The sequence below is a fragment of the Rhinopithecus roxellana genome, chromosome 9, assembly GCF_007565055.1.
Source record: "Rhinopithecus roxellana isolate Shanxi Qingling chromosome 9, ASM756505v1, whole genome shotgun sequence".
Classification (NCBI taxonomy): Eukaryota; Metazoa; Chordata; class Mammalia; order Primates; family Cercopithecidae; genus Rhinopithecus; species Rhinopithecus roxellana.
In genome coordinates, this window is record NC_044557.1 from 13838642 (window position 1) to 13860219 (window position 21578).

A 21578-nucleotide genomic window follows, 5' to 3' on the forward strand; every position below is an offset into this window, starting at 1 on the left:
GGAATTTGAATAACTTTTAATTAGTTAATAAAAACCTATATATTGAGGTTACAGTATGATTCTTTCTCATAATCTATTAATAGTGCTAATTGCTTTATTACTTTTTGAATAGAATAATCTTGCCTCACAGATATAAATGTAAAAAAGGTACAAATAATGATTTTTTTACTATTTATAGATGTGGTTTCCTATTTTATGCGTTGTCTTTCTCATACTATCTCTTGTCACGTTTTAATTTCAAAATTTGATAACCTTATAAAGTTCATGGGAGCCTTCTTTTTGTCCTAATCCCCAGGATATTTTTTTCTTGACAATTTGGTATAAATTGTTTTTGAAGCAATCTGGACTTGTAGTTTATTTATCTTTTTCTAACAATTTAATTACATTAATGTCTATACGGCTTTTTGGGTTTCCTTTCGTTTTAGTTGTTTATTTGTTCTGTTTTATTTTTGTTTGGTTTTCTGTCTCTTAAGAAAACACTTTATAAAATAAGCTAAAACAAAGGGCTGAGTTGTTCAACCATAAATCCATGATTCAGGGATCTCACCCAGTGTCAAGCCTCCCTGATAAAGCTACTGACACCTGTCACCTAGCGGCACAGGCGGGGAGGGGAGGGGGAAAGCCCCCCAGGTGCGTCCTTCCCACCTCACTCACTGGATCAGAGGATGTCCCTGAGAGGGATGCACAGATTACCTCACAAAAGACCTCCATTTCACAGCCCAGAAAGTTGAATCACTCCTATGGCATTCTTCAGGGAACCCGTAATCAATCCTAAATCAGGGATGGCCTGCACAATCTCTCCATAGATGCGGGCTTCCCCTCTCCGCCTAGCAAGTGCCATTGAGCAAGAGGCCAGTGGCTGCCTATTTAGGAAGAGATTCAGATGAGTCCCCGGCCTTTATCGTGTCCTCAGGAGAGGAGTGAAACACATGGCCCCTGCTTTCATCCTTTCCTCTCCAGTGAATTATATTTTTCTAGAAATTTATAAGTTGCAAATAAAGTTTCTAAAATATTGATGGGAGGTGGTTCACAATATACTATTAACTTTTAAATAAATTTTATCTTGATTTTATTTTCTTTATTAGTTATTTAAGTCCTCCCTTTTTCTTGATATCCTACCATAGTTTGTTCACATATAAATCTATTGAAAAACCAGCCTTTTCTTCATTTTCCTATACTATGTTTGCATTTGTTTTCATTAATTACATTCTTATATTAATTATAGGCTCTTGTCCAATTCCACTGTGATTATTTTTAGATTTCTTTAAAATTTTTGACATGGATGCTTAGTCATCTTTATTCTTTGTTTCTTTCAAAAAATACATTTAAGGCTAGAGAATTACTTATAAATTATCCATGTCCTAAAATTTCATATATATAACATTTTATTACTTTTCGTTTAAAATATATTCTGATTAAAAAATATTTTTTCTTGCATTGTGGAAAAGCATATCTTAATTTTACAAACATGAAAATTTTCTAATTTTTAAAAAATTAAATATACTATATTTAGAGCAGTTTTACTTTCACAGCAAAACTGGGTAAAATGTGCAGAGAGTTCCTGTATAGCTCCTGCCCTGTCACACTCACAAACTAGCCTACTATCAACATTTGTTGCGCACCAGCAGAGTAGTACATTTGTTACAGTCTAAGAATTTTTTTAAGCAAAAATCAGCTGAGTGCGGTGTCTCGCACTTGTAATCCCAGCACTTTGGGAGGCCCAGGTGGGAGGATCACCTGAGGTCAGGAGTTCGAGAGCAGTCTGGCCAACATGGCGAAACCCTGTGTCTACTAAAAATACAAAAACTGGCTGGGCATGGTGATGAGTGCCTGTAATCCCAGCTACCCGGGAGGCTGAGGCTAGAGAATCACTTGAACCCAGGAGGCAGAGGTTGCAGTGAGCAACTGATACCATACCACTGCACTCCAGCCTGCGGGACAGAGCTAGACTCTGTCTCAAAAAAAAAAAAAAAAAAAAAAAAAAAAAACTCCACAGACACATCTTCACCCAAAGTCCATCTTTTTAATTTTTATTTATTTATTTATTATTTTTTGAGACAGAGTCTCACAGAGTCTCACTCTGTTGCCCAGGCTGGAGTGCAGTGGCTTGATCTTGGCTCACCATAACCTCCGCCTCCCGAGTTCAAGTGATTCTCCTGCCTCAGCCTCCCGAGTAGCTGGGATTACAGGCGCATGCCACCATGCCCGGCTAATTTTTTTAATTATTATTTTTTATTTTTAGTAGAGATGGGGTTTTACTATGTTGGGCAAGCTCATTTTGAACTCCTGACCTTGTGATCCGCCCCCCTCAGCTTCCCAAAGTGCTGGGATTACAGGCATGAGCCAGCATCCCAGTCCTAAAGTCCATCATTTATATTGTGGTTCTCTCTAGGTGCTGTACATTCTGTGGGTTTGGACAAACATATAAGGACTTTTGTCCACTATTATAGTGTCATACAGATTAGTTTTACTGTCATAAAAATCTATAGTCTGCCTAATTATCCCTCCCTCCCCCTAACTTCTGGCAATCAATAATCTATTATGATTATTATATTTTTTACTGTCTCCATAATTCTGCTTTTCCCAGAATGTCATATAGTTGGAATCATATAATATGCAGCCTTTCTAGGTTAGCTTCTTTCCCTTAGTACCATAATATTTAAGTAACTTAATATTTAAAATATATTCTCAACTTCTTAAGTAAGTTAATATTAACATATATTTCACACACCTTCCATGTCTTTACATGGCTTAATAACTCATTTTTTTAGCACCGTGTAGTACTCCCTTGCCTGGAAGTACCAGAGTTTATGTATGCATTCATCTACTGCAGAACATTTTTATTATTTCCAAGCTTGGTATTACGAAGAAAGTTGTGATAAATATTCCTGGGCCAGTTTTGCTGGACATAAGCTTTCAAACAATTTGAGTAAATAACAAGAAGTGTGATTGCTAGATTGTGTGATAAGAATATGTTTAGTCTTGTAAAAAAGTCCCAAACTGTATTCCCACGTGGCTCTACCATTTTGCATTTCTACCAGCAATGGATAAGTTTCTGTTTCTCCACATTCCTGTCAACAGTTTGTATTGTCAGTGTTTCAGATTTTGGCCATTCTAAGTTTCTAATTTTTTTGTTGTGCAGTGGCATCTCACTGTTGTTTTAATTTGCAATTTATTAATGACATAAGGTGTTGAGCATCTTTTTATATGCTTATTTGCCACCTGCATATCTTCTTTGGTGAGATGTTTATTAAGATCCTTTACCTATTTTTTAATTGGTTTGTTTGTTTTCCTATTGTTGGGCTTGAAGTGTTCTTTGTATATTTTGAATAACAGTCTTTTATCAAATATATCCTTTGCAAGTATTTTCTCCTATTCCACAGCTTGTCTTCTTATTCTCTTGACATTGTCTTTCACAGAGGTGACATTTTAAATTTTAACGAATTTAGCTTATTAATTATTTCTTTCAAGGATTATGCCTTTGATGTTATATCCAAGAAGTCATTGCCATACAAAGGTCATCTATATTTTCTCTTATGACATCTCGAAGGAGTTTAGTGGTTTTGAATTTTACATTCGGATGAATGTTTCACTTTAAGTTAATTTTTGTGAAGACTGTTAAGGTCTATGTCTAGACTCATTTTCTTTGCATGTGAATGTTTATTTGTTTCAGATTTGTTGAAAAACTCTAGTTATTTTTAATTAGTTTATGTTTAATTAAATTGTATTGATAAAACATGATGGTCTTTGAAATTTAATCATTTGAAGTTCAGCATAGTTTCCTTTATGGCATAATATATGCTCCAGTTTTTATAAATATATTTGTGAACTCCTAAAAAATATAAATTATAAAAAATTATGCTTGTACATATTGTGTGTAGATTTTTTGTTACATTTCACAAACCAATTTTTTTTTGTAGTAGAATATATGGGTAATTATAAAACCAAGTAAATATGACATTACCTAGAACCTCTTCGTAGAAAATTGATACTTGTGTGGGAAGTTTATTGATTTGTTTAAATTTTATATTACTTCCTAGAAAATTATTATTGTTTTACAGTATTATATATCAGAAACTAATAGAGAAAATGTAACAAGTAAAAAATCATCATCCATCCATGAAAACCAGAGTGTAAAAACTTAGTATGACTGATTGAAGTCCTTTGTTCTCTAGTACCTTTTCTACCTACCTTCTCAAATATATTGTTAATATGTCCTATTAAATGATCAAGGGTGCTCATAGGGAGATATTCCAGTTATCTATTACTGTATAACAAATTACTTGTACATTGATGTTCATAGCACCTTTATTCATAGTAGCCCAAAACTGAAAGCAACCCAAATGTCCTTCAATCACTAAATGGGCAAACAGATTGGGAGAGCTGGAATACCACAAAATACTATTTAGCAATTAAAATGAATAAACTACTGGCACAGGCAACAACTTGGATAGTTTACTATGAGTGCAAAAAACAGATCTCAAATGCTACATACCATATGATTCCATTTGTATAACATTCTCAAAATGACAAAATTATGGAGATAGAGCAGATCAGTGGTTTCCAGGGTAGCTGGGTGTGAATCACACTGTACCAGATAGAGCAAGGAAGTTTATTTGTGGTGCTAAAACAGTTGTATATCTTGACTGTAAGAGTGGTTATACAAATCTATGTATGGATAAAGTACACAGAACTCCACACACAGAGAGACAGACAGATAGACATGCACACACAGACACACACACACATACACAGGTAAATTCGTTCAGGTAAAAACTAGTGAAATCTAAATAAGGCTATAGTGTATTTGACAATATCATATAATATCAATTCCTGGTTTGGATATTGTACTACAATTACATAAGATGTTATCATTAAGGAAGTTGACTGAAGGTTTCATGAGAAATTATGTCTGCAACTTTCAGTTTATAATTAAAGTAAAAAGTTAAAAGAAAAGTAATTATTTAAATATAACATAGCTGTGCATAGCTGCATCTATAATTTATTTATTTTATTTATTTACTTTTTTTAGAGACAGGTTCTGGTTCTGTTGCTTAGACTGGAATGCAGTGGTATGATTATGGCTCACTGCAGCCTTGAACTCCTGGGCTCAAGCAATTCTCCTGCCTCCACTTCCTGAGTAGCTGGAACTACCGGCACACAACACCATGTCCAGATAATTATTTTCCTTTTTATAGAGATGGGAGTCTTACTTTGTTGTCCAGGCTGATCTCAGACTCCTGGCCTCAAATGATCCTCCTGCCTCAGACTTTCTGAGAGTTGGAATTATAGGCGTTAGCCAATACACCCGGCCAATAGTTGCACCTATGAAGGGAATTCAGCGATGATTGAATATCATTTGAGAAGTCAAGCAAGACTTACAACTTGCCTCTTTTCTTGTTTCTCAACATCCTAGGTTGCTCATTTGCCCTGAACTATGGTTCCATACAGAGATACCCATTAAACATTATTCAACTTCTCTTTAGCCTTTTTGGAGTAGCATCATGAAATAAAACATAATTAATGTTTAAACTCCCTCATGAACTAAATTTGAAACTTGAAACAAATCGTAGACATTCAGAGGGTCAGCTGCCTAACCTGATCATCTGTGAGTACATTTCCAATGCCAGCTTGTTATGATATCACAATGCTATGGTAACCCGGCTCTGCTCACCTCTGGAGGTTGGTAACTAAACTTGGTTTTTAAAACAAATTTATACTGCATTATTCTGCATACTACGGTGGTGTAGTAATACTTGTACAAACAGGAAGTGTGGGTTATTATCTGTATTTGCCCCTGATCATTGCTATTCTGACCACCTGATGTTGAAATTTAGTCCTGGTAATGACAGCAAAGCAAGTGTTGAACACAGATTTTCTAACAAACCTTTTTTCCCCTATAAAGTACATATATCTTTCTTTATGAAAGTCACAATAATCTAAGAGGCTGAAATACTGTATTTTCAGATACTATCTGTGAAGCTTATTTCATAATTCTATATATTGTTGAAATTTAAGAGTTTTTAGCTTTGATACTCTATTAGTTATATATCTAAAATTGTACTGGGCTAACAGAGCTAGTTGATAGACTAACCCTATTCATTAAAAATTAACCTGCCTTGAAATTTCCTTCAAAATGTCCTAGAAAATTAAAAAAAAAAAAACAAAAAACTGGTATTAACAAGAACACATTTATTGCTTTAACAATCCAAGATATAAATCTAATGATGTTCTTTAATGTCTTGATTCAGTATTATCTGTTAGACATTTATCGCTAATTCACTTTATAACATACTTTATTAAAAGTCATTAAAACCTGCAGCTGCATCCCATAATTATTTCCCAAATAAAGACAGCATTTATAAATGATCTCCTTGTTCAAAACACTGCCATACAGCTCACAAACTCTTTGTTGGAAGCCAGAGAGCTTTTATTCTTTACAAAAAGATATGCTAAGTAACTCATCAGATGCCAAAACTTTTTTTTCCTCCTTATTGGACTTGTTCCAGTTGTTTAAATTCCATGCTCATTAGGAACAGTTATAATATAGTCTGAGATTGATGCTCAAAACTTTCATTTATTTGAGTGTCATCTTCCTCCTAGGACTCAATGTCTTAATATGTATCCTTTATAAACTTGAAAAGGCTGAATAATTTGGCTTAGCTAAGTACGCTAAAGTGAAGATCTTATGCAAACGTTCTAGAAGTACACATTGAAGGAAGAGACTGTATTTCATTTTGAGTTTTGTTAATTCTGCTCAGAAGAAAATAGCCTATTGAAGACTTTATATGCTTATAAAAATAATGTAAATAATTTCTAAGCTTCATTTAATTGAGTATTTTACCTTTATGCCTATTTTATCCATGTTTTCCCCTCGCAAAAATGTTTCAGAGAAATAAAGCGTGGGTAAGATTTAAAAGAATTTTATTTTTTAACAAAATCCCAACAACACTGGATTATACATAGTAGAATTGCTTAGTTCTCCAAACAATTTTATCCATTCATAAGCATGACTTGGAAATCTTTGGTATTTGTCAATGTTTTTTGACAATATCTCCTGAAAACAAGGTGGGATATCTTTGAGTTATTCGGTAGAATGGTATGTAGTAATATGCATATATTGCTTGAAATATGTTTCATGAGACTTGAGAAAAAGGGCCTTAAAAAATTCTTTCAGTTGAATTTCCAGATATTTCAGGTAGAATATCAACCGCAACTGGAAATAACGGTAATTAATAAAGTAGACATGAATCACTACATTTATCAGTATGTTTATGGAGAAACAGGAGAAGAGTTAAAAACAAAAACAGTTACATGTAGTAGGTTCATTTACATCCAAGTTATTGATATTTTTTGTTGGCAGAAATAAATTATTCCATTTCACAAACAGGACCAGGATAAAAATAGCAATGGTCAGTACATGAAAAAATAAAGGAGTTGATTATTTCACAAAGAATACTTTTATACAAATCTAAAAGCAGATAATTCTTCATGATCATGAGTTGTTAGCTTGCCTATTATTGCCAAATATATAGATGATGATATAGAAATTCCATCCAGATAATGGCTGACAGCATTATCTGCAACTTTTAAGGGTAGGGATCATCTCTTGTGTCCCTCGTCCCTTCTCTACAGTGATAAACACCTCCTCACCCTCCATGGGTTAGCGTCACAGAGGCTCAGTGACTCCACACTTCACTGTGACTCAATGTAAATGCTCCCATTAATGCTCTAAACTGTCTGCCCTCATCAGTGGTGAAGGAATAAATTGCCCACCGTTTGGTGGTACATTAATTCCTTTGGGTTACTGGGGAGCTTTTTAGTGCACTGAAAAGGTAATTTGCTAAAAGGCCCACTAGCAGTTTAGAAAACTTTTTTTTTCTTATTTATTTATTTATTTATTTATTTATTTATTTATTTATTTTTATTATACTTCAAGTTCTAGGGTACAAATTGGCCTCCAGAAAGTAGATAATTTACTACTCTAGTACCAAGATAAAATCCAGGCAATTATCTGGAGAATCTGAGTGATTGAGAGAGAAATTTGCATATCAGATAAAAGCAAACTTTTGTTTGCCTGAACTCGGGAAATTCCTGTTGTTCTGATGGAACAGACAGGTTCAGTTTATCTTCCAGGTAATTGAGCTGTAGTGAGGTATAAAGTCCCCTAACGAAGTTTAGATGGGTCTACAGATCCCTTGTATGCATTCTTCATGCTCTAAAATTTCTTTTAGAAAAATATGAAAATTTTTCACAAGATGAAAGGCAGAGAAGACAAATCATATTGAAGAGAATATAACAGGATGATATAATAAAAAGAGACACCATTGTCTGAAATGAATGTCAGTCTTTCAACTAAAGTCAACGTTACTTTACATGTTCCAAGTGGAGAAAAGTCAATTTTCAGTGGCTAAAACAAATGAGTAACTATTGACTATTTTATGTGTATATTTTATGTATATTTTACATGATCACTTAAAATTGAATATATAATGAGGTGGAGAAAAGAAAACTTTAAACAGATGTCTTCCCAGGTAGTATGTGTATCTTTTTGGTTGACTATACTCTCATTTATAATTCCAATCACTAGACCTTAATCACCACAGACAGACCTGATCTGATCTAATGCAACAAAGCACTCATATTCCCAGAAATGCAGCATCATCTAATTCTAAAGCAAGCTGTAAACCGGAAGCAATAAGGGAGACAACACACATTGTCAGCAATAATTCTGTAGTGCTTTTTCCTTGTCATAAAAAATCCCTTCTGATCCCTACCCTCTTCCTATAATGAACATGATCTTTCTACTATCTGTCCTTGATTTGATCTTGAGGATCTGACAGTCCAAAGATTATGTTAATCGTTTTTCAGAAATGGTTCTCTCCAAGTTGCCCCATGATCTGCTTTTGAGCAAACCCAAAGGAACCTCAAACATTCATTCCTTTCACTTCTGTTCAGTATCAACACTGTTAACCATCATATGGTTCTTAGAACTCTATGAATTTTCCTTTATACCTTTCCCCTACACTTTCTACGACTCTTTTATAACCTTCTTTTCTCTTATTTTTTCCTACTTTTGAAAGGTATTTATGTCTGTAAGCAATTGTTTTTCTTTTATTCTCTCAAATAGCTAATACATTTTCATAACGGCAGCAGTAATCTCCACTTTGGTAACTCTGAGTTAGATAGGTCAGGTTTTACCCTCTTTCTAAAATTAATGGGTACTTCACCTGCATTTGGCTATTATGTCGTCTCATTATCCATTTGGCCTGTCCCATGTCAGATATCACATGTTTCCTTCCAAAGAGGCATATTTCACACTTATAGAACATGTGAGCATTTACCTAGTACATGACAATATTAGCTCGTTTGGCCTCCTCCTGATTCTTATTTAATGTGATGGTGGCATCACTAACATCTGGTCATTTAGTTTTATCAGGATCATTTCTAACCTTCACTCAATTAGATCCAGTTCTCATCGGCTCGAGTCTGAATTCTGCAACAGAATCAACCCTGGTCCACCATGGTTCACTGAAGCTTGTAAAATATGACTTTCAACATGTGATTATGCTGTCCAAAAACCTCTCTGTTTGTATAAGATTAAGACCAAGATAATATATGAACCCTTCAAGATTCTTGAGAATCTAGATCTCTCCAGTTGCTTAGTAAAGCTAAAAGTCAATGAAATTCAGTTGCTGTTTTTTGTTGTTGCTGTTGTTTCTTTGTTTTTTATTTATTGACTGCAATCTGAAGCAAGTAAAGCCTATAATAGGTGTTGTAAGAAGAGAGGCAGTTTTTCTTCCTAAACCACTTATGAATAGAAAGGTATTAAATATCGATCCCAAATCTCAATTTTGACTTAATCTATAGAGAATCATTTAACTTTTCTGGACCTTGATTGTCCCATTTGCAAAACAGGAATGAAAAGTTCAGCTTACTAGTCCTGCTGTGAGAATCACATGAGATTCCCTAAAACAGGACTCTAACAATCATAAATAACACATAGAATGTGAGAAAATAGTATTATGAATGGAAACTGAAGTGTAGGGTTACATTTTCTTAACTGCATTTATTATGCCCTATGAAGACTTTATACTGAAACTTCTAGCTCCAACTTCAGGAAGATTTCTTGGAAAAAAACACAACATGGAAAATAAAAATAAATGAATTAGGTGGATAATAGGCAAATTTTAGTTTTCTCTAATTGCTTAAGTTGAGAAAAAGATGTGTTTGAAGAGAAAAATAAAGTCAATTTGTGAAATTAATGAACTAGACAAACTACCACAATCTGACTTACTTTGACTTAAATGTGCCCTATTGTATTACTCTTGATTGTGTTATCTATAATAATGGTGTAAAATGTACACAAGTAGATTAATCTACTTTTGGGACTTTTACTTCTTCAAGATTAAAACCAGACCAGGAAAACAAAAGAAAAATAGTCTAGCTAAGCTGGAACAGACTTACCATGTGTTAAGTAAGGAAATATCATTTAAAACTACTGAAAAAAAACACCAAATACAGAAAAAAATGACTATTCAGAAATAACAATTCTTTTATCCCCAGTGATGTTTTAATCAATTTCTGTGTCCTTTTCATATTATTCATTTGTTAATAATATAGTAAAAGGACACTCACAAAACTTTGATGTGTTAATTACATTTAAGGTCAAACATTTCATTTTAAGACGTTTTTTCCTTAGGAAAAAAAATTCCATAATGTGGAATTTTTGTTTAGGGAAACAACAAGCCAATGAACCCACTTTTGCTGAGTATTCCATCAACAGTAGATAAATTCACTGACTTAGAAATCTTGGGTAGATCCTTCACTAATATTGTAGAGGACAAGTGTTGTTCTTTTTCTATCCTTTAATGTAGTCTCTCCTTTCCGCTGAAAACTGCACTATGCTAGAAATTTGTATTCTGAGAAGAGGGAATATTTGCAGATAGGAGTCAATAACTAATACCCCTCAATCAGTGTGATTTTGTAAAGCCCGCCCTACTTCAAGATTCAGCCCAATAAGTAATTCCCTTGGTCAGTCCCAGTACATCTACTGGAACTACTGAGGAAGTGAACTGGATTTGGAAAGGAAACACTGTAGATCTATAACTGGTAAGGAGGTGAGTAAGACAGAGAAAGAGATAGAGAAGAGAGCGGGAGAAAAGAGATACAGACAGAAACAGAAACATAGACAGGAGTGAGGGAGAAAGACAGTGAGAACAAAGAAAGAGGCAAACATTATCATGTAGGCAAACTGTACTTTGGAATGAAGACAACACTGAAGAATGTGGATAATGTTTGAACAATTTAATCAAGCCATACCTGCTATTGTCTACTACTGCATGAGCCAGTAATTCTCTTTTGTAAATATATTTTTTGTTTAGTTGCTTATTTGGATTAAGCCACTTTGAACTGGGATTTTGTCACTTCCAGCAAAAAAAGAAATTAAAATATACAAATACCAATTAGGCAAAATAAGCTCCTTTTTTTTCATCAGTAATGGGAGAATTGTTTTTCCCTTTGGCACAGTCACTATTAACAAGGATTAGAAAAGAATAAATTACAAAAAAAAATTGCCATATATCAAACCAAAGCATAATCTTATCCATCCCTGTGTTTGTGCACTTGTCTGGGTGTGTGGACTTATATCACCGAACATACAATAAGACATCTGCCTCCAATTTATGAACTCCAACAGAACATTCTATAGAGTGTGTTATAATTTGCTGATGAAATGTAAAACATAACTTTCCAGAGAAATTATCTGTTTTTACACATATGAGTAGACACAAAAGTAGAAAATCTGTATTCTGGGAAGAGGGAATATTTGCAGATATTAGTCAAAAACTAATCATCTTTTCTTAGTCTCATTGTTAGTCAAGGTTATTATCTGGGTTATTGTAGCTGTTGTGTGTCTATGAGGGGCAAAAACAGTAGCTGGAAAAGATGCTGGAATAAAACATATTATGGAATATTATTGACCTATCCTCATTACTATTTATTCTATGAATTAATTTTTCCCCACAAAACTTTTGCCCATTCAAAAACATGAAGTATCTATTTTATCTCAGCCACTCATTATTTTTAAGTTTATTTATTTTAAAATTGTAAAAATATATTAAGATGAACCTTTTCATGAAGTCCTGATTCATCGTCTCATTTTTAGACAAAAACAAAAAGGTCTGGAAAAAATCTGACTAAATATCTCAGTTTGGGGTTTCTATTAAATGTCATTGAAATGGGAAATGAAAAGGCTCGGCAGCTATGTGTGGAATCTACCATGTAGTCTGTTTTGCTACATGCAAAATTTTAACAATTAAATTAGGTAAAACAAAAAGTAGATTTCACACAAAATTCTGTTTTCAGTTCTCACGTTTTGTTCTAACTGAGCAGAGCTCAGCCAAGGACTCTTGACGGCTCGCTTTCTGCAATGTGATGCAGATCTCACTGGTTAGCCTCACTCCTTACATGAGCTGCCTACACCCTGCGGGAATTTGAATTTACAATCTATGTAAAGAGATATAGATTTGAATAAGTAAACAGAAAAGGGAAAGTCTAGGACAAAGCATTAACAACAGAACTATGTGGTGGTGAGGACAGTATGTTTGGAAGAGAATATACAGCATGGGGGATTTATCTGGAGAAATGAGAGAGCAGTCGTTGAACAGAGCCATGTGCATAGGCTAGTCTAACAGGTCAAGTCATAACACTCACCAGCTTCAACAAATCCCTGGCAATGCACTAGCCATTCCATACAATTTACTCATTAACTGTTCCCTGCAACATATTGCAGTGGACATCAGAGTTGGAGACTTCACATTCCTTGCCCAAGTTTTTGTCAATAATGCCATTTCTATATCAGAATTCAAACTTAAGACTGATTCTAAATCCCATGTATGTTCCACCATGAGAGCACGGTAATATTTTCAAGAAGAATGGCATGACAGATGTGGAAGGAATGTTTATGAGTTCAACTAAACATAGACTTTGTTTGTTTTCTCATGGACATAATAATGATTTACCAATAGGACCAAGGATACAGATGAGCAGTTAAATTAAGATAAGGTGATTTACCCAAGACCACACAACTAATGGATGATAAACCATGTTGAACCTCAGATTTTCTGTGTACTGGATGCATTTTTAACCACAAAATACTCTTTTCTCATCTATACTCTAAATTTCTTAATCTCAGATACCTATTTCTCACTGTGTCTCCCCTTGAGAAGATTCAAATAAAATTTATTATTTTCTTAATCGTTTTTCTTTTTTGAGATAGAATCTCATTCAAACTGGAGTGCAGTGATGTGATTATAGCTCACTGCAGCCTTCAATTGCTGGGCTCAAGTGACCCTTCCACCTCAGCCTCCTGAGTAGCTGAGACTACAGGCACATTCACCACACCGAGATATTCTTTTCAAATTTTCTACCTTGTTTTTCCTATTGAAGAAACAAGGTCTCACTGAGTTGCCCAGGCTGGTCTTGGTCTCAAACTCCTGCCTTCAAGTGATCCTCTTGCCTCAGTCTCCCAAAGTGTTGGGATTACAGGCATGGGCCACTGTACTTGGCCTTTTCATAGTTTTATATAAGTAACACATTATTGTTAAAATTTTGGCACCATTTCTAAAAGATTTCAATTTTCTGTTAGCTTATTTAGTGAATTCACCAGGCAAATACTTATTCTTTTAAAAAACTAAATCTTAAACTGAAATTGTGAGTAAATTTGTTAAACACAGAGCATATAATTACTTCACAATTTTTAATTTTAAAAATGTTTTCGAGTGTGTACATTACATATGATGAAGTGATAATTAGCAAGTATTCAAATGAATTGATTTAATGATACATTTTTGAAAAAAAAAATAACATGATCACTTTAACTTTGCTGACAAATTGAAGAACAAATTAAGGAGACCCAAAATGATTTTCTGACTCTTTCAGTGTGTACAATGTGCTGAAGAAACCTCACAGTGATAATTTAAGGATAATTCAAAGATAAATTCTCTGGCCTCAAGACATTATTTTAATGACCTCTTACTCTTGATTCTTCTTCATTTTATTTTTTCGACTGTTTCTGGGTTTTGTGTGTGTGTGTGTGTTTGACAAAAAACAAAAAATCTGAATTATATTACTAAGTAAGTGATGATATAATTTTTTATCTCTGGTGCAATCGTATAATTTAACCACAAAACAATGCTGGAAATAACTGTAGCACCAAACATTGACTTACATTTCTTAAGCATACTATCAGAATACTATTAGATTTTAGGAAATCTAAAGAGATTTCCTAAAGAGGCCTATGAATAGAATCTAGGCTTTGGACTAAATCAAGACAGCATCTTATCAGCATTTCCAGGCTAGCCCCTTAGATCAGCCCTAATGTTGTCCACATTTCACTCCATGCTCACAAGCCAGCAGTCAAATCACAATGCTTTCTGGATGTTTTAGGATATGGAGTTTTGAAATCTACTTCATCCTATGAGTTTCCTTATCAATATCACTAATGGCAAACATTAATCCTCCTTTATAAACCAGAAAATTATGGCACAAAGTGATAGATTCTTTGAAGGTCAAAATGAAAGTTGTTGAAATAAACTCAGGTCAACTAGGTTTGTCCAATTGATAAAGAATGTGGTGTCAATTCTGAGTAATAAATATTTTTTAAATCAATTCCACCTTCATTGAATATCGCTTATATTTATACCATTAAGAGATATAAAGAAAATGACTGCTGAATTATCAGGAAAGTATTATATTCTCCGAGGTGAGAGCTGCTAAATATAAAGGATGTGCCTGGTATATAGTAATTGGTGGGATTTTTTGACGAATGAATGCATGCTATTGGAAATTATTTATAGTAACCCACAGATACAACACTTGTTTCCAAAACACTCTCAAAATCACTGAATTTGGACTTTCCAGTATCCCACAAAGTAGGCATCATTCACTCATCTTATAAGTGTTCACGTATCAGCTGTACGTAAATTATTGTGCCTTCATTGAAAGGTAAAGCATCCCCAAATTTAAGTAAGAAAAATTAAGCTGCAGTGAATTGAGTGACTTGTAGAAGATCTTACAGCCAGCAGTTAAAAAATTCTGATCTTTTGGCTGTCGGGTAGTACTTGTTTCCCTACAGCATGATGTGTAACATGTTTCTTGCTGCAGGATGTTGTCTCTTCCAACACATGCTATGTGCTCACTCTGATAAGCTAAATAGGAAGAAAACACCAAATAAGATGTCTCTCTCCATTTGAGCTCTATTCTGTAACACACTGTACCGATTTCTGGGAAGGTGAGATGACTACGGAAATAATTTCTAGCTTACAATATGCTTTTTTCTTTCCTAGTGACTTTAGTCGTGCTTGACAGAACTAGGTGAGTAAGCAGGTTAGCGACTTGGAATTTATAAATCTTTAAGTGCTCAAAAACAGTCAATTACTAAATATTAGCAATAGTCATTTCTTATTTTTATGTTTTTTAATAAATGTTTGAACTTCGTTGAAACCCAAGTAAATAACTCCAAAGGCAAAATGTGGGCATTAGAATCCAATATGATTTCATGGTATTGATAATTACATTAGACTATACAGGTAATATATAAATATTACTATATAGTCCATGCAACAATTAATCAAGAAATGTTTTTATAACATTTTGGAAGAAGGCAATTGAACAGACTCCAGGGCTCATTTTAATTATCCTCTGGTCCTATATACACTTTACATTTTCTAGATTATGTAATCCTATCTCACTTTTCCCTTTTGAGTCTCAAATGTAAGCAACAGCCAACAACACTTAGTCTTATCCAATAAAACTTTTTTTTTTTTTTTTTTTTAATGAGGAAGAGATACTGTGTTTGGCACTCCCAAGACCTCATGCATCGTTTTTCTTCAGCAAAACAAAATAACTATCAAATCAAATAGATGTCCTTAGTGGAGTACAGATATCCCTTAATAAAATGCTGATTGGTCTTTAAAGGCAAGTGATTCTGTGCAATAATGAAGTTTGGTTTCCACTACCCTCTTTTTTTTGTTTGTTTGACTATCTGTTTTGCAATTAGAGATTAGCATTAGGTAGGCATTAAGTTGCTTTCCCAAACTCTATCTCAATGTGAGGACATTTCCCTACAGATAAAGATTGACAAGGGCTTCCAAGCACTTTCACGAGTTTGGGGTAAATTAGAGTTAGTATTTCTGTAACTAAATCTCCTAAGGGATTAGTCAAAGATAACTTTCACTTTCTGAGATTTCAGTTACACATAGAGAAAGCCTGCCCCCTCTGCCCCTGAGGAGGAAACTGCGGCCATATACCCAGAGGATTGCTTCTCAAAACACATTCTCTGCTTACATTTTATGCCGTATTGACTAGGGGAGTCCCTCTGTGTTAATTAATTGACAACCAAAATAATTCTCTAACAACATGCTGTAACTCTCTTAAAATATGATTAAGTCTTCCATGTGATAATTTCACTTCCATACCTCTCCTATTGGGGAAAAAAAGGATTGTGTTAAGAGCACATTGTAGGTTTTCTGGGAAGGAATCCAAATCAATGATACACGTTTCTGCTCCTCAAATAATCATTCTTGACCTATATAGGGCAACAGAGTCCCCAAGGAGCTCAGTGACATAGATGCCTCTGCTCCTTTTCTGCTAAGCAAGCAGGTTCATGGTAAGTGGTGACAGTTAAGAATGATTTTTCCTCAGAGAGTAATTGCTACACTCAGCCAACATAAAACAAGAGGACATCACCCCACCAATGAATGCCACTGTAATGGCCTCCAGTGATTTTTGTGTTAAAATTGAGAAAGAAGGTATGTATAGATGTGAAGTAGAGCCATTTTATTATCAGTTACACACAATCAATGAGATTAAAAGTAAAACCTAAAGATCTCCTGTAATTTTTCAAAGGGGTAAACTTTTTTCACAGAGTTTATTATGCATATGTCATCACTTGTATTTACATGATTGTAAAATTCCATCCTTGCAAGTGGAAACTCTTCACTGAACTGAATGTACTCATTGGAATTGATCAAGTTCTTAGTGAAATGTCAGCCACAGGTTATAAATTTGTGTAACTGCTTTTGCCCAGTGAACCCTTTTTATTAAAGCAGAATGCTTATCAAGGTCACTCTGAAAGATTGTAATTTTAAAGCTCCAGGGGAAGACTAGAAATAAGAATCAACAGAAAACAGATTTAATGAGCATTTTAAAATTTATGGTTTTTCGGGAACTTATTGGCCCCTATCACTTTCTGGATTTCAATGACAAATGTATTTTGCAGAACTAATAAGTTAGAATGATTTTGAAATCCAGCTCTCCTAAAGAGGCACACTAAAGCTTCTCATTTTCTGCCTTCTGGCAGATCAAGCTTGAGAAAGCAGTCTTGAGCTTTAAAAGGCCAGAAAGAGGGTGCTAAGTAAAAATGTGAGTGTCTCCTTACACAAGATTCTACAGGTGTAGGTATACTTGGGGGTTGGCATGGAGTGAGAAATCTGGTGTATATGTATACATGTATTTGTTCCCGTGCATAGTTTGGTATATTGTAACAATATAAAATGTGTTAGAGGGCATGGTTAAACTCTCTCTATTTTAACTTTTTGAGTCTTGCATACTATGTAACACAGACAGGATCACTTTGGGCATATATAAGACAACAAAATTATCTTGAGAAATGTCAGATTGTATTAGCTTTGGTAAAAATAAACAAGATATGCACAGATCCAAAAAGATATTAAATAAGCAATAAAAAATGGCCAGCTAAGAGTTTACTGTAATCATGTAAGGCAACATGTATGTTATTTTGATTCTTCTTGTCACACAATGAACCAGGAACAATTATTTTAAAACAAAATTTCTTGTCTTCCCCTTAACTCCAGGAAAAATTATATTGCTTATGTTCTTTCTGTTAAACCATAAGACAAGTCATTAGAATTTAAAAATAATAATAATAATAATAATAATAATAATAATAGTGCTATCACTTACCTGCCGAGCAATGAAATTAGATGTCTTTTCAGTTTCTCTAACGTAGAATTTTGAGTAGATCTCCAACCTCTTTTCACAAAGCTATTTCCAAAACAGTTGCAATCCACTCAGGACCATTCTGTTTATTTCAAGAAGTGTGGGCCTTTTAACATTTCGACCCCTACTGTATGGCCCATGATTTCTCAGAGCTTCTAAGAACTTCGGCTTTACTCTTCTGCCAGAATTCCTCCCAGGCCCTTATAGAAAAATGATTCTTGAAGTTTCTGCTAAGAGTTTAATCGGTGGAGCAAGAGTACTCCTCAGAGTCCTGTCCTTAGGTACAGCTGGTGTAGAGGGAGGGGTACTTTTCATCCATTAAGGAAGGGACCGGGAGGCGACGGAGTAATAGGAGACACCTCCTTTTAGCTGCGAGGAGCAAGGAGCCCAGCTGCCCCTGGCAACGACAGTGGCGGCAAGGAGAGCGGCCTCGGCAGCGTAGTTCCGTCCCTGTGGCTGTAGCCCAGTCCGGAGACGCTGTCCATCCCCTCTGGTGCTGAACTAAGGAGACGAGATCCCCCAAGCCCAGCTCCCGGTCGCACTTTCCTCCACCAGCGAATCCAAGCAGCAGCTTCCTTGTCTTCCAGCCTAGCCTTCTCCCCTCCAGTGATTTTTTTTTTTTTTTTTTTTTTTTTTTTTTTTTTTTTTTTTTTTTGGTAGGGGCTAATTGTTTCTACAAAATAACAGTCTCATTGGTGACAACGTTTCCGGAAAAACAGGAATCCGTGGGAAATAACATTTGAGCCTCCCCTGACTTTTCAGTGGCCCTGAACGAGTTTCCTAATGCTAGAAATGAAAGAAAACGCACGCACAGGCGCGCGCACACACACGCACGAGAGAGGCAGAGAGAGAGAGAGGGAGAGAGAGAGAAATACAGATTTGTACCGTGGAAAATCCAGAGCTTCTTTGGAAAGCTCATGGACCTCTAATTACATAAGATGAAAAACGCTGTTTTGGAAGACTTCGCAATCTTGAATACCAATTAATGTGACCACATTCAAATTTTGAGAAATCCAATTTGAAATTCCTAAATGAAACCCAGTGAAGATTCTTAGACCCTCTACGGGGAAAAGACAGGATATTGTTAAAATTTTAAAAGACAGAGAATGAAAGAATGAAAAAGACAAGAAAAGGCATCTCCACTCGGCTACCTTTTATAACGCGGCTGAATTGGATCGGGATCCTTGCAGAGCCTCTCAGAGGATCCAGCGAACGCAGCTCCTGTGAGTGTCAGCGCTGGGCTCAGCGAGCAGGGAGCTTGGAGGCCCAGGGCAGTGCAAGCGAGTCTCCCACAGCCTAAGCTCCTGCAGGGGGGCAGAAAGCGGTTTATTTCACAAAGGACGGGATAAAGAAGGCACAAAGTCAGTCAGAGGGCTTGACCATCTCTGCCTTTGTAAAGCCGGAGCAAAGCCCAATTTACGTTTTTTTTTTTTTTTGCTTGGCTTTTCAGCCCATTTTCCCTTCTGGTCTCCCACGCTGGCCCCTCGCCTCCCTACTCCGGAATCCGCGCTCTCCTGGGCCTTGAAGGCTCTTCACTCCCTCTCCAAACAGCCCCCACTTGTGTCTGTTCCACTGCTCTTGGCAACTGGCTGACAACGAGCATAAAGAAGGGTATGGGTTCGTGATCCTGAGTGCTGTCACCCAGGGCTCCGCCACCCACACTCGGCAACGGGTGCAGACGCAAGTGAACTGAGACGGGAAGTTGAAATACATAACGCTGAAACTGTTGGAAAACTGGTCAAAACCAGGGCCATGCGGATCTTTGAAACTATGTAAAGGAGGAAGATGGAAAGAGCGAGACTGTAACACCTCCCGCCCTTGCAGGCTCTTAACTTGTGCAGTGCAGATTTCTTCACCAGGAGGTTGTTGATAGATGTGAGAGGAAATTCGATAAAGGCTGGAGAGGGGCGCTGGTGTGTGTGGTGGGGACGGGGGTTGGGGAGGGGCGGGACGCAACACTAATTTCTCCCGGGCTGTGGGAAGGGGCCGGACGCCTGCTCCTGGCCTCCCTTCACCGGTGACTTCTCAGGTTATTCTTCCTCCTGTTCTTACACTAGAGGGAAGTCCTAGACGTTGTGCTTTCCTCCCACGCTTGCTTCCATTAAGGATTAGAGTGCGTTCCCGCTGGTCTGGAACCATCCATTCCAGGTAGGGGATCTTCCCTCTCGGGGACATTGCGCTCTCCAAGCACCGGTCTGAGGCGCGCGCTGGGGGCGAGCGAGGAGGCGTCATAGCTAGTGGAATTCCAGTGGGCTCCCTGGAAGAGAAACGTTATTGAGCCGGGAATCACTCGGGACAGAGAACCAAATAGGCCGCGTATTTACTCACAGGAAAAGGCCAGGCTTTAGCTGGACTTTGAGCCATTTTGCTGCTGCAGCAATGGCTTTATTTCCCTGGGGTGGCCACCAGCCGCCACCGCGGCTCCGGCTGGAAGAGGCAGCGCTGTGCTCCGCGCATTGCAGGCCGCGGTCGCTGTGTGGAGCTGCACACGCAGGAAACGGTGGCCGTGGAACGAAGCCCTTGGTCAACTTTCTCTAACATTTTTTTTTTTTTTTTTTTTTTAACACAGGCTCCATTAAAGGTTGTGATTCTCTCTAAAACCGTGTTTGGGGAAGCCATCTGATCTCACAGAGACACACAAACCTAAAAAAAAGAGTATCTGCTGCTTGAGGCTAATTTTTAAGGGGCTCTTTCGCTTTTCAGCCCATGTGAAAACAAATTGCTTAAGGTTATGGTAAATGAAGTTTCCTTTTTCCTTAGACAAATGTGATCAAACACGTGCTTATTTTTTTTTTTTTTTCTGCAGAAACAATACCTGTCGTATGTAGAAATAAGTTTCAGAAAGTGCCCCCTTTTTGTTAGATAAGGAAAACAAACCCCCGTGTGAAGGTTATGCTAATCAGGGCCCTTCCCTCCTTGTCAGCAAAGAGGGTTTTCTCTGCTGTGTTCAATTCTGTGCTTACTTAAGTTGATTTAATTGATTGTTTAAATTATTTTATCGGGATATATAGAAACATGAATAATCACAGAAAATCAACACGCCAAATAAGAGCATTTAAATGAGGCATACAGTACAAAGATGTTGCTAATTAAAAACACATGCACTTGATTATTCAGACCTAGAAGAGCAGATTCCCTTCTTCCTGATCACCGATTGAGTTTTATGCAGTCTCTCTCAATCTTTCTCTCTCTCTCCCTCTGTCCTTCCAGGAAAAGAAAACAGAAACAGTTGATTAATTTGAACTGACAGTCCCAGTATGATTATGATAGTTTGATGTCTTTTCTTCAAGAAGCAAAATCCACTTTATATTTTTTCTCATCAAGTTGTGTAACCAGTTATGGAAAACAATATGATGAAAATTAAATACGACCTAACATCTGATGCTACAAATGAATATAAATGAAGTACAACATAACAAAACCAAGGAACAAATAAGCTGAGGTGAATTAAATAATTATGTTAAGAAATTTCACCCTGGGAGCAGATTTTTTAAAGTCTATTTTAAATGATTTTTTAAAAATTCTTAATTTAAGTTGCCATGATTTTAAAAATGTAA

At 36.1% G+C, this 21578-nt stretch overlaps 1 protein-coding gene across 4 annotated transcripts in view; it reads right to left on the reverse strand.

The window, feature by feature from the left end:
* The window catches only part of SNTG1 (syntrophin gamma 1), a 929093-nt gene extending 908638 nt beyond the window's left edge, over positions 1-20455 (reverse strand). For 3 of the 4 annotated variants that reach the window (XM_030938152.1, XM_030938151.1, XM_030938150.1), the window contains exon 1: positions 17986-18815. The gene's annotated coding sequence lies outside the window, so the exon portion shown is untranslated. Of the gene's footprint in view, positions 1-17985; positions 18816-19172; positions 19326-20349 lie in introns of those variants that run through there. The other variant, XM_030938149.1, reaches the window with a different exon arrangement.
* Between the last annotated feature and the right edge of the window lie 1123 nt (positions 20456-21578).